General features: G+C 38.7%; 1 protein-coding gene across 2 annotated transcripts in view; it reads right to left on the bottom strand.

The window, feature by feature from the left end:
• The window catches only part of CAMK4 (calcium/calmodulin dependent protein kinase IV), a 156,227-nt gene that overhangs the window by 74,573 nt on the left and 69,163 nt on the right, over nucleotides 1-12,491 (bottom strand). The window lies entirely within an intron of this gene.

The raw sequence follows: 12,491 nt of genomic DNA, 5'->3' as shown, positions 1-12,491 counted from the left end.
GCAAGAAGCAGAATACAGCAAAGACATCTGAAAAAGGTGGTAAAATTCCTATTTTTCCTCAAGTTCTGCCCTTGCCTATTGCTACTTTTGTTGTCTCAGTTAATGTTAACATAGCTTCCTTTTGACACACTTTGTTCAGCGGCTGCACTGGAAAAGTGGTTTCTACACATAGGATGTGCACATCAAATTAGTGTAACATACTGCTTAGAACAAAGAGATGCAAAGGTCAAATACCCCCAGCCACAGAGTATAAGGTTTAACTTCATCTTGTCACTTCTCTCAGACTTAGGGAGTATTTCATTCAGAAAAGACAACTGCAGCTCTCCTAGAACTAGAATGCTTAAGCAAGCAAGAATGGAAGATGTTTGTAAGCAACTTAAGCATACTTCCATGTTGCTACAGCAATTAATACATTCTGAGGAGACTATATGGTTTGCAAATAATCTCACAAACCCTAGAGAAGTCCTACACTAATGACTCAGGGGTTAAGACATGAAGAAGAGTCAGCAAGTCACTATGTGTTTTAAAATTGATGACATAAATGACATCAAGTAGAACATTTCGGTAGGGACTTGTGCTGCTTTTTCAAGTGTAGGCTTTTCATCAAACATAAGTTTTCATTTTTTACATCATATAGAAAGTGAACAGTCATAATACATAAACCTTTAAAATGGATATAAAACTACTTTGAAATTCTTAGTGAAGAAGAGAAACACTTTTTTATCACCTGCAAGAAGAGAGCTATTTCTCAGTGATTTCTTTTTTCCCCTGCATCAACAAAATCCAAGTATCAGTCAGATTCAGAATTACCAGACAGGGAAAATTTGATTCTCCCCTTGGGTCATTCAGGAATTATTCCAGCTTAGTAATGCCACGGTGCTCTCACAGTTTTGTAAATTAGTGGAGAATGAGAGCCCTCATGCTTTTCCTAAAAAGTCATTGACATTTAACCTTTTTTAGTGGCTCTGCCAGAAAGCACAATGAAAGCAAGAAAAAACAACTTTCAGTGCATGTAAGAAGCAGAAGAAATCGACAACTAAAGAGGAATGAAATATTCATTACCTGAACAACTCATTGGAGGTAAAGAACATGGTCAATAATGAAAGCTCACAGGTAAACACTTGGTCTGGGATCAAACATTGGACCTTTAAGCTTGTGACTATTGCAGGCTTTACAGACTTTATTGCTTTCTACTCCAAATGCAGGTGTTTCTTTGCTCTTGCCTGCCCAAACTCTAAAGACGCTTCCTTCTGTCACTGAGCAGCTACAAGATGGAAACTATAGGGGCATTCTCTCATCTTGAAGGTGGCAACAAATCAAGTGAAAATATTCATTAAGACTCAGTTTCAGGTCACTGCTTCGACAGACATTTACTCTGCAACTGCAAGTGAGTCCCTCTGTGATCAAGTTCGTGACCTGACACAGGACAGTACACTCTTACGGTACTTTCTCGCAAGGTAGTATGAAGAAAAGGTACTTAAAATTCAAGATGCTGAAATGCAATGACAAATATGCCACTTAGGAGTGTTACATATTCAAAAGCATCCTGGAAAATGGCCATTTGAACAGATTTTACAACAGAAATGGGCACGTATAAGTGATGTGAATTCTTCCAGAGTAAAAGCTGGTCCATATTTAGTCATGGCATTTTATTACATATAGCCTATTTTACCACTTCTATTTTCTTACCTTCTCCTACACTAATTATAGATATCAACACTTATTTCAGCTCCTTCCAAAAAAATGTTCCTACTTATATCAGGGCCAAACTTGGCTTATTTTTAGTTTGGGCAGGAGCATCAGCAATTCAGCTACTTATACTGAATCTTCCTACCATCATCCCACCAAACAATTTCCTGACGAAAATTATTTGCTAGGATGAGAGTTAGGCATCTTACTCTAGAGTGTAAGTTGCTATAGTAACAATTTTTAAAACCTAGATAATTTAATCAAAATACGCTATTACCACAAATGTTTGAGCCAATTAAGTATGTTTGGCTAGATCAAATCCAGTGGTCTAATTTGAGTAGACGTAATGACTGATTCACATGAGTTGCAAAACTGTGTATTTTGTCTCCCCCTCTTTGGATGCAATGTAAATATGCATATAAATATAAATAACAAGTTATCTGAGCTTTCCTGAAATTAATATTACTCACAGAAGTGTCAGTTGTGAGTATATTACCGTTGTGAGTATATTACCGTCAAGAATAATGATGTTAGCAGAACTAGTCTGTTTGTGAAGGGAAAAAAACCAATCAAATGTTAACTTGTTTTCTAGTTTAGCAATTACACTTCTATCCTCTATTCTTTGCTTTTAATCTGTGCTAAAAGGACTAGAGTATGCTTTTGGTCAGATATTTCATCAGTATAATTTGATTCTTGCCTCAAAAGATTACATTTCACTGTGTGAAAAACTTACACTAATTCTGTGCCAGGTTGTATAGATTACTGGTTGGGTGATTTTAACAATGGTGTAATTTTACTGAGCTATATTTGGTGTTTGCAAACCTTAAATTGGAAACAATCAAGAGCAACAACTGCTGTGGCACATCCATGTTAATTTGAGAAGTCATTTGCCAGGTAATCCTGAAATAGTCATTTATCAGCTCTTCACCACTGACTGTAGGCATGAAGATTTTGATGGGAGAAAGAGGCAGGAACCCCATTCACCCTCTTAATTTAAATTAAAGCATTTAGGTTAGGGTAATCATACCTGGATTATTCCTAATATTCTGTCTCTTTAGTTATTTCAGTTCTCTAAAAGTAGGTATTTTTCTCTTTTATAGATATGTGTCTGCAAAAACCATGTCTCTGAACTTTGACACTGGTTGTGCACTGAAGTAGCCTTAGGTTTATAGTCTGTGGATTTCTGGTTTATAAATTTCAGTTTATTTTGACAAGGGAAAAATCTGTAATGAAAGCTGAGATTTTCCATGCTCCTATACCCAAAGATGGTGAGACGGAATGGTGCTATAAACAGCCAAGATGTGGCTTTTATCTGAATTAAAATGAAACTAAGTAAAAAGAACTGCCCCTATACACAGATTAATCCAGCTGCTGCCTCACAATATGGTACACCACCCTAAAATCAGGTGGCCAGCAGATGTCCTCTGTACCCTCAGACTTAGTAGACAGGAAGATGATGATCACACTCCTCATCCTACATATTCAGTCTCTCCTTCCCCTGGGCACTGTGGACATAGAGGGGCGAATTTGCCTGGGTGTGATGACCATGCAGGTTGGGTGACAACACAGTGCCCAGGAAAGGGGTGTGAAGAAACCAATGTAAACAGCTCTCCAGGAGCTTCACAGGACTGCCCACCTCAAGGAGCCTGTTCACGCCAGCTCTGCACAGCTTAATTAACATCCCACTTCTTGACTCACATGAACACCTCTAATATGAGCAATGAATTCTTTATTGAACCAGCAGGTCAGGGTCTGAGTAAGTGTTTCTCTGCACTTACAAGGAGCAGACTGCAAATTGGCTTGCCAACACAGTATTAAAAGAGCTTCCAAGAAACAATTTTTATGTTCACCTCAGCTAAAGTAACTGCTCTGAAGCCTAACCCTTACTATATTTTATACCATCAATTGATAATTACCATTTATAACTTTGCCATTATTTTGTCTTCTCGCCGTTAAGCTGAAATATTAAAACCTATACAGACACAGACTACCCACAAGCAGACCTGTCAATTCTCTGGTAGTCTAAAAGGTCTGTTCCCAATTGTCAAAACTGTACACTGTACTGCTGGGTTACCAGGGTGCTCTTGAAAGGTTTCAGAAAAAAAAAGAAATAGGCTTCAATTTAGAGATTGAAGTTAAATACATTTTCACAAGAAGAGGAATCAAAGTACGTATTTTCTATACAGTTAAAGGTCTTGCTTTTTAACTGTAGAATGTCCTGAATAACAGGAATACCTGTTTCTTACCAGCTCATAAGTAGCATATCTTCTCACAAAGTCTTTCAGTCAAGACTTCAAGGATAAAACACTCCAGGGAAGACTTCTGAATGTCTTTTTACATCTTTGTAAATCTGGGTACCATCACTGAAAGTATCTGAGCTGATCCATGAATCAATGTAAGATACAAATGCCAGTCTTCACCATAAGCCATAAATAATCATGAATGCCACAAAAAGTGGTATGACAGAAAAATATCAGAACAAACAAAAACAAAGGCTTATATTTGATTCAGTAACCAGAATGGTAGTGATCAGTAGGTAAAAGAAGAATTAAAAAGGTGACCCTTTTGAATGAAAGTATACATCATTGTTCCAACTAGGGCATTTATTTAACAGGTGTTTCAGATTATTTGATTCATTGCATGACCTTTTTTTGAATGAAAATAAGAGTTTCTCAAGTAAAGTATTCCCCCCATGTGTTACAGGCTGTTCTTGCTGGGACATTGCCTGACCTTCTCAGCAAGATCTGAAGCTTTCTCCTGTGTGGGAGAAACCTTTGTACTCTTAGTGGACTAATACAATCTTTAAAAAAAAAAAGTTTCAAAATAATCTTTTTGTATTTTAAGCTGGGCAGACTCTTTCGGCTCTGTCTTCATTCAAGCTTGACATGACAGAGGTACCTGAAGAACACAATAATCAATATAATAAAGCACAACAGCAACTGCACAGCCTTTTAGTATCTTCCATAAACTCACCTCAGCACAGAGTAGGTGTGCTGGTTTTGGCTGGGATAGAGTTAATTTTCTTCACAGTGGCTAACATAGGGTTGTGTTTTGGATTTGCGCTGGAAACAGGGTGATTAACTCGGGGATGTATTTGTGATTGCTGAGCAAGGCTTGCACAGTGCTCAGAGCTTTTCAGCTTCTTACTCCAATCCACCTGCGACAGGACTGGGGGTGCCCAGGACACTGGGAGGGGACACAGCCAGGACAGCTGCCCTCAACTGACCAAAGGGATACTCCAGACTCCATATGGCTTCATGCTCAGTACATAAAGCTGGGGAGAGAAGGAAGTGGGGGGCCATTCAGAGTCTTCCCAAGTCACTGTTACACATGATGGAGCTCTGTCATTCTGAGGACTGCTGAGTACCTGCCTGCACATGGGACGCAGTGAATGAATTCCTTGGTTTTATTTGCTTGTGTTTGCATCTTTTGCCTTCCCTATTAAACTGCCTGTATCTTAACCCATAAACCTTCTCACTTATACTCTTCTGATTCTCTCCCCCACCCTGCAGCGGATGAGTGAGTGAGCAGTTTTGAGGGTTTTAGTCACTGTTTGGGGTTAAACAACATCAGGAGGTCACTGAGTACTTTTTATTTTCAGCCGCCATAAGTAAATTTGCATTCTTAATGAAAAAAAAAGAAAAAAATTACTATTAGTTATTAGGGCAACTATTCTCTGCACACACATCCACATTTCCAGTTTGGGGCTATAATCCTTCAAGTGATGCATATTCCTCAGACTGAACACACTTGCATGCAAATACTGCCAGTTATATCAAAGGTCTTCATTTACCCTGTGAAGTGACTACAAGTCTGGTAGGACATGCAAAGCTGCAGACTGCAAAGAGCTGGATTTGTACAAACTGAAAGTGAACTGAGCTGCTTGCATATGATAGGACTGTTAATCCCTAAGCAGTAAACTGTTCCATCAAAGAAGCAATACTTCAGTTTCTGAAAAAAGCACAGTACCATCAGATGGATACAGATGATTCATGGATCTGTATAAACTTCAGCACAGTAAGTCACACACTGACATATCCAATTAACAGGTTCTGCATCTTACAATAGATGATTGCAATGGTACAGGTGACCAGATGCAGGTAACATTCCTCAAAGACACACAATACTTTATGACTGAGTTCTGTTGCCCACTCACATTAATTTAGTGACAACATCAGAGGATGAATAGATGAGTTCAGAGTCACTTAGAGCTTGCACAGCACTGGTTATTTACAATACATTTTATGTCTGAGTACAAAATAAGTTATATGTTCATTAGAACAGGCCTCATTATATGCTGTGGTTTAACTACTTGACAATTTGGTTATTTCTTTTCCTGACTTATTTATACACAGAATTCTGAAAATATGTAAGATAAATGTTGAGCAGTTTATGCAAACAAATTTCAGCCTATCAAGCATTCACAAATTGCTCATTTCAGCTATTCACTATTTATAGTGTATTACTGCCATTGTTACTGTTCCTAAAGCTGGGTGGAGAAGGACACTTTTAAGATGTTGGAACAATGTGTAAATCAAAGGTAAGCACTCCTTTTGTTTTTGACAAAACACATGTATTCATAGAACTATTTATAAATTTGTATTTGCCATTTCTTGTACATTCTTTCTTTTAACCTATACAGTTTAAAATCCAAAGTTGTCTAAACCTCCAGGAATGAAACTGGGAAAGTTAAAGCCTAAATGGAATCTCTGGGAAGAGATGTCAAAGACAACAATAAAGGCTTCTGTAAGTGGACAGTTGACAAAAGCAAGGCCAGGTCCTGCTGTTGAATGAGTTGGGGGACCTGGTGACACAGGACATGGAAAAGGCTGAGGTACGGAATGCCTTCTTCAACTGAGTCTTCACTAGCAAGACTGACCTTTGGGAATCCCAAATCCCACAGACCAAGGGGAAAGGCTGGAGCAAGGAAGATGTACCCTTGGTGGAAGAGGATCTGATCAGGGAATTTTTAAGTGAACTGGATTTACATATGTCCATGGGCCCTGGTGGGACTGCACCCATAAGTGCTGAGGGAGATGGCTGATGTCACTGTAAGGCCACTCTCAATGACTCTTGATCAGTCATGGTGACTGAGAGAAGCCTGGAGGAAAGCAAATGTCCTCAAGAGGAGCAAGAAGGTGGATTCAAGAGAACTAGAGTCAGACTCACTTCAACCTCTCAGAGGGTGATGGAGCATCTAATCCTGGAAACAATTTCCAGGCAAAAGAAGGACAAGTCGGTCATCGGGAGCATTTGCCAAGTGTACACTTGTAAGTCATGCCTGACCAACTTGGGAAATCTCTATGATGAAATGACTGACTTCATAGATGAGGGAGAGCAGCAGGCACTGCCTCAGTAAGGCTTTTGACAATGTGTCCCACAAGATCCCCACAGACAAGCTGTGGAAGTATGGAATGAATAAGCAGTCAGTGAGATGGCTAAACAGCAAGGCCCAGAATGGCATGAATTACAGTTGGACGCCACTGAATAGAGGTGTACCCCAAGCATTAGTACTGGGTCCAGTCCTCTGTCACATCTTCATTAATGGTCGGGATGATGGGACAGGTGCACACTCAGCAAATTTGCTGATGACACCAAACTGGGAGGAAGGGCTGATATGCCAGTGGGTGGTGTTGCCAATCCAGAGGGACTTGGGCAGTCTGGAGAAAGGGGCTGCATCTCAACAAAGTCAGAGGAACATCTCCAGGCACCAGCACCGGTTGGGGGATGCCCATCTGGGAAGCACATTGGAAGAAAATGCCTTGGGGCTCCTGATGGCCTCCAAGTTGAACATGAGCCAGTGATGTTCTCCTGAGAGAAAGGCAGCCAGTGATACCCTGAGCTGCATTATAAGACGTGTTGCCAGCAGGTCAGGGGAGGAGATCCTGCAGCCCAGTGCCACACCTGGCCCTACTGCATGCAGTTCTGGGCACCCCAGTTTAAGAGAGACAAGGACTTGCTACAGAGAGTCCAGTGAAGGGATGAAGATACTCAAGAGACTGGCCTGGAGATGAGAAGGCAGATCTTACCCGTGAAGTAAAGCACAGAGGAGGTAGTTGTTGATGTGCTATGAACCGTGGTACCAACTGCCTGGATACAAATATTTCCAGTTCCTAGCCTGGGCACCTCATGTGCTCCTCATCCATAAAACATGGCATTGCTAATGTGTGTTGCCACTCTGATGTGTTGCAGATGTAACACAGTAATGGCCCCCCAAAAATAAATGAAATTATTTATATTAGTGAAATGAATAATTTTTCAGGAGTTCTGATTAACAAACTTTTGGCTTCTCATTTCTAGAAATTAGGGGTGTCATCTCCAGGAATTATTACTTCTCCCGCAAATTCTTGAAAGCCTTATCACTGAGTTCTTGCGACTTTGCATTTTCTCCTATTTTTACATTCAAATCCTTTATCTACTGTGCTTGCTATTCAATCCAAAACTCTACAATTATTATTATACTAGTTCTTCTTGTAGCACTATTTTATTATCAGTTTATAAAGAGCTGAAACCTATATAACCATTATGTATTTTGAAGAAAAAACCTAGATTTCTGCAGGCTGATGTTCCTGACAGTGCTGCTTAGAAGCCCTCAGAAGCCATCATGTGATCTTTGTGGTTCTAAAAAAATTGAAATCAGATTTCTCCCCAACAAAATGTAAATGAAAGTGACTTGAATGAAATAGAACTGAAACACAAAATAAACCATCTTGTTTATGTTGTTTCCTTTTACTTGTGGAAATGCTTCCAGATGCTTACAGCTGTATCTACTGAAAATATGCTCAATTGGAATTTGAAACATCTGCTCCTTCAATATATGCAAAGTGTAATGGAATAACTTGTTGGAAACAAACAGTAGCATTTGAAGGCTGTTGAAAATGAAGGAGGAGGAATAACAATGAAAGTGGGATGAGTATTTTTACATTTGTAGGAAAACATGTTACTAGTTATTTTTTATTTTTATTTATTTAGTTTTTTATTTAGGTGATGTGTTGTTGGTTTAGGTTTTTTAAGGTGGTTTTGGTTTTGTTTGCTTTAGATTTTTTTTATTGTTATTGTTTGTTTTCTTAATAAAACTCTTCTTAAGTGACTTGAGCAGAGAGCAAGTTTAGTTTAGCAAAAACTTGTCATGACCCACACACACACACACACACACACACACACACGCTAGTCCTGCAGTCATCAACTGTGACAATATTCAGGTTAGAAAGTTGTGCTGAACCTTAGTTTCAGGTTTAAAAGATCCTCTGACCAGGTGAAGTGCCTCAATCAGATCAGACAGAGATGTTGACTTCATGATTCCTCGAAGAAGCTTCTGTGACAGAGCCCTCTGATTGTGCTGCTTATACAGCTGCTGTGTTAATTTCCATCTTGGCAGTTCCATTCCTCCCTACATGTGGTTAGTCTTCCTCTTAAAAGGCAAAAAAAACCCCAAAACTTAAGACCACCTCAGCCGGAGAGGCTATATTTTACCTCGAAATAAGCCAGTTTGCTAAGGCAGTACATGATGATTATGGAGTTCTTGGTACAACAAGTCCTCTCTCCTACAAACCTCAGTTAGATTTGCCTCACTGAAGAGCTACAGGGAACTCATGTTCAGAAGAATAAACCCAGGATGTCACATTTTAAGTCATACACTGTTCCTGATTTATTCCAGCATCTGAACTGCCAGCACTGGAGAAAACACTGCCATTACTTATCTTTTGCCCTCCTCATATTTTAGTGCATACTGAGAGTTTTCCTTTTGTTCATTACTCTACAACACAGAACAAGCTCAATCTCTGTCCCCATGAAAGAATAGCTGTCACACCTGTGATGAGAGCACACACAACTGAAAACAGCAACTTCTTAAAATGCAGAGGGAGAAGACTTTCAGACACCCCCCAGCACAAGCTTCACAGACTATGCACGCAGAAGCCCTGCCTTCTCTGCAGTACAGCTCCATTAAGGCACATCTCCATATTTCGTTAATAGGCTGTAAATAAAGGTTTCCAAAGAGGAGGACTATAATCACAGGATAACTTCATATTTACCTCTGCACCACTCCTCAGAAATGCCATCCTTTTGTAGGGTTACACATTTGCTTTAGGCATTAAATATAGCGTCACAGAGCAACACATCCTGTTCCTATTCTTTGTCTTGCCTCTCTACATTTATTTGCACCCTAGATATAGAGAGCTCCTCCAGGCTTGTTTACAGCCATGGAGAAGACAAATCACTGCAGATTTGGGAAGGAGTAAAATGAGCATGAGTAGGTTGGTGGAAGAATATTTGCACCTGAGATAATTTCACAGGAGTTCCTGTTAAGTAATTCAAAGCTAAACATGTGTCATGTTTGGGTTTGGTTTCTTTCACTGAATTTATCATCTAAGGGATATTATTTAGGTCTGAGAAGAACTTGTTCAACAGTGCAATGTACACAAGAGACTGAGCTTCCTTGAAAAACAGTGAGTTGAGCTTTATAGTTTTGTCTTTATATAAGCTGATCTTTGTGTTTTTGAAGAATAAGCCCTGAAGATCAGAAATGACTGTTAACTAATCACCTATAAATTAAGTAAGGAAAAAAGAGATATAATACATACTGTCAGTTGTTAAAATATTAATCCAAGGTATGACTCACTCAGGAATAGCACAGCAATTAAATCTAAATAGTGACAGTTAAAAAATACTATGTTAGATGACTTTTACACAACACCTGCACTATACTGTTACATAATACAATACAATGTAATGTGACATGTTAAAATAACTTTACATATGTAGGACAGGCTTTTTAAAACTGTAGAATGGGATTTTTTTTCTTTTTCTGAGGGTCATCCTGACCAAAAAAAAAAAATGGTTTTGGTTGTCACAAATAAAATAGCTAACAAACTTAGTTTTCAGTAAGATTTCCACTTTTACTTACAGGTGTCTGATTTCATATCTTCCAAAGCAAAAACATGATGGTAACTCTGTGCAGATAAAAAAGAGTCTTTTAGTTCTTATTTGTAGAGCATTTATGTAAAATGAACTTGGTTGTTCTTTTTTTAGACACAATGCATTTTATGGACTTCCACTGTAAAGCTATTTCTTTTGGAAAGTAGTGAATGGCATAGTAGAATCCAGACTACTTTACGTATGAGAGAAAATAGGAAATAAGCAGCAGAAAACTCCAAGCCTTACTGTCTTATTTCTTTATTGAAACTAATTTTGACTGAATTTTTTTTTCATCTTTCAGTAAAACCAGTGTGAACTGCACATGAATAAGATGATGGCATGGATGATAAAAAATGAGAAATCCAGGAAAATTAATCTACATGTATAATAGATAGTACTGCAGATGGAGTGGTAATTAAGAAATTACTGCTTCTTTTTCAATACTAAGCATGGTCTGTTTGGTGTCCATACGTGTGCGTGTGTGTGTATGAATAACGGAAGATAATGTGTCAGCTAGTTGATAAATATACTCCTTTCTAATGAGCAGTGGTGTGCAGGTGACTGTTTTCATGTACATTTACATATGACATAACTCTTTTTTTTTAAAAAAACTGGGAAAAAATCAGATCATTACATATTAATACAGTCCAAGAAAAAAAGAAATTATCTTAAATATAGTCATGTATGTTAATATATTCCACACATTTGTAATCTGAAGAAAAAAGGATACTGTCACAGTGTAACATAGAAATTTGTGTATAATGTCAGGCTTTTGTTTTATTTGTGGATCAGGTATGGCTGCTAAACTTCCTCACTCTAAGATATCTGTCCAATATTTACTTAACTACAGGAGTTAAATAGATTAGATATAGATATATACAAACATATGTGTATAAATATATACTCATTATACAGTGAATGGAGAAACAGGCATATGGAGGCAGGAGAAACTTCAAATGTAAATCCTGTAAGGCCACGTGCAACAAATAGAATTTTTAATTTTGTAATTGCAAACATACATAATTTTCTCCAAAAGTCAATAAAGGACCAATTTACGAATTCTGATCACGTCAACTGTGATACACCTGTTCCTCCCCCCCCAACACTTATCTTCTCAATCAACTCTGAAGGCTCAACCCAAAGCAACACTCCAGGAAAAAAGATCAGACATTTTTATGAGTCTCTTGATTATCAGTTAATGCCAGCAATTCCCTGCAATAAAAAATGAAAAACCTAGCCAACTCTACTCCCTGTGAACATGGGAATCTTTAGGTGTTTTACTTATATCTTATAGCCTATGTATATATGGTGTATATAAAATATACATGTGTGTATATACGTATATATCTCTCACAGAATCACTTAGGTTGGAAAAGACCTCCAAGATCATTAAGTCCAACTTCTGACCAATTATTGCCTTGTCAACTAGACCATAGCACTAAGTGTCATGTCCAGTTGTTTCTTTAACACTTCCAAGGACAGTAATTCCACCACCTCCATAGGCAGTCCATTCCAATGTTTTAACTACACTTTCCAAGAAGAAATGCCTTCTGATGTGCAATCTGAACCTTCCCTGGCACAGCTTGAGGCTATTCCCTCTCATCCTGTCACTGGCTGTCTAGAAAAAGAGACCAATCCCCACTAGGTTACAATCTCCTTTCAGAGAGTTGTATAGAGTAATAAGGTCACCCCTGAGCCTCCTTCACTCCAGGCTAAACAATCCCAACTCCCTCAGCCACTCCTCATAGGAATTACAGCCTAGACCCTTCCCCAGTTCTATTGCCCTTTTCTGGACAAACTCCAGCACCTCAATGGCTTTCTGGTCATGGGGGGCCCAGAAGTGAAAACAGGATTTGAGATGCAGACTCACCAGTGCCAAGGACAGG

The sequence above is a fragment of the Pithys albifrons genome, chromosome Z (genome assembly GCF_047495875.1).
Source record: "Pithys albifrons albifrons isolate INPA30051 chromosome Z, PitAlb_v1, whole genome shotgun sequence".
Taxonomy (NCBI): Eukaryota; Metazoa; Chordata; class Aves; order Passeriformes; family Thamnophilidae; genus Pithys; species Pithys albifrons.
This window is presented reverse-complemented; position numbering and strand designations above follow the sequence as displayed.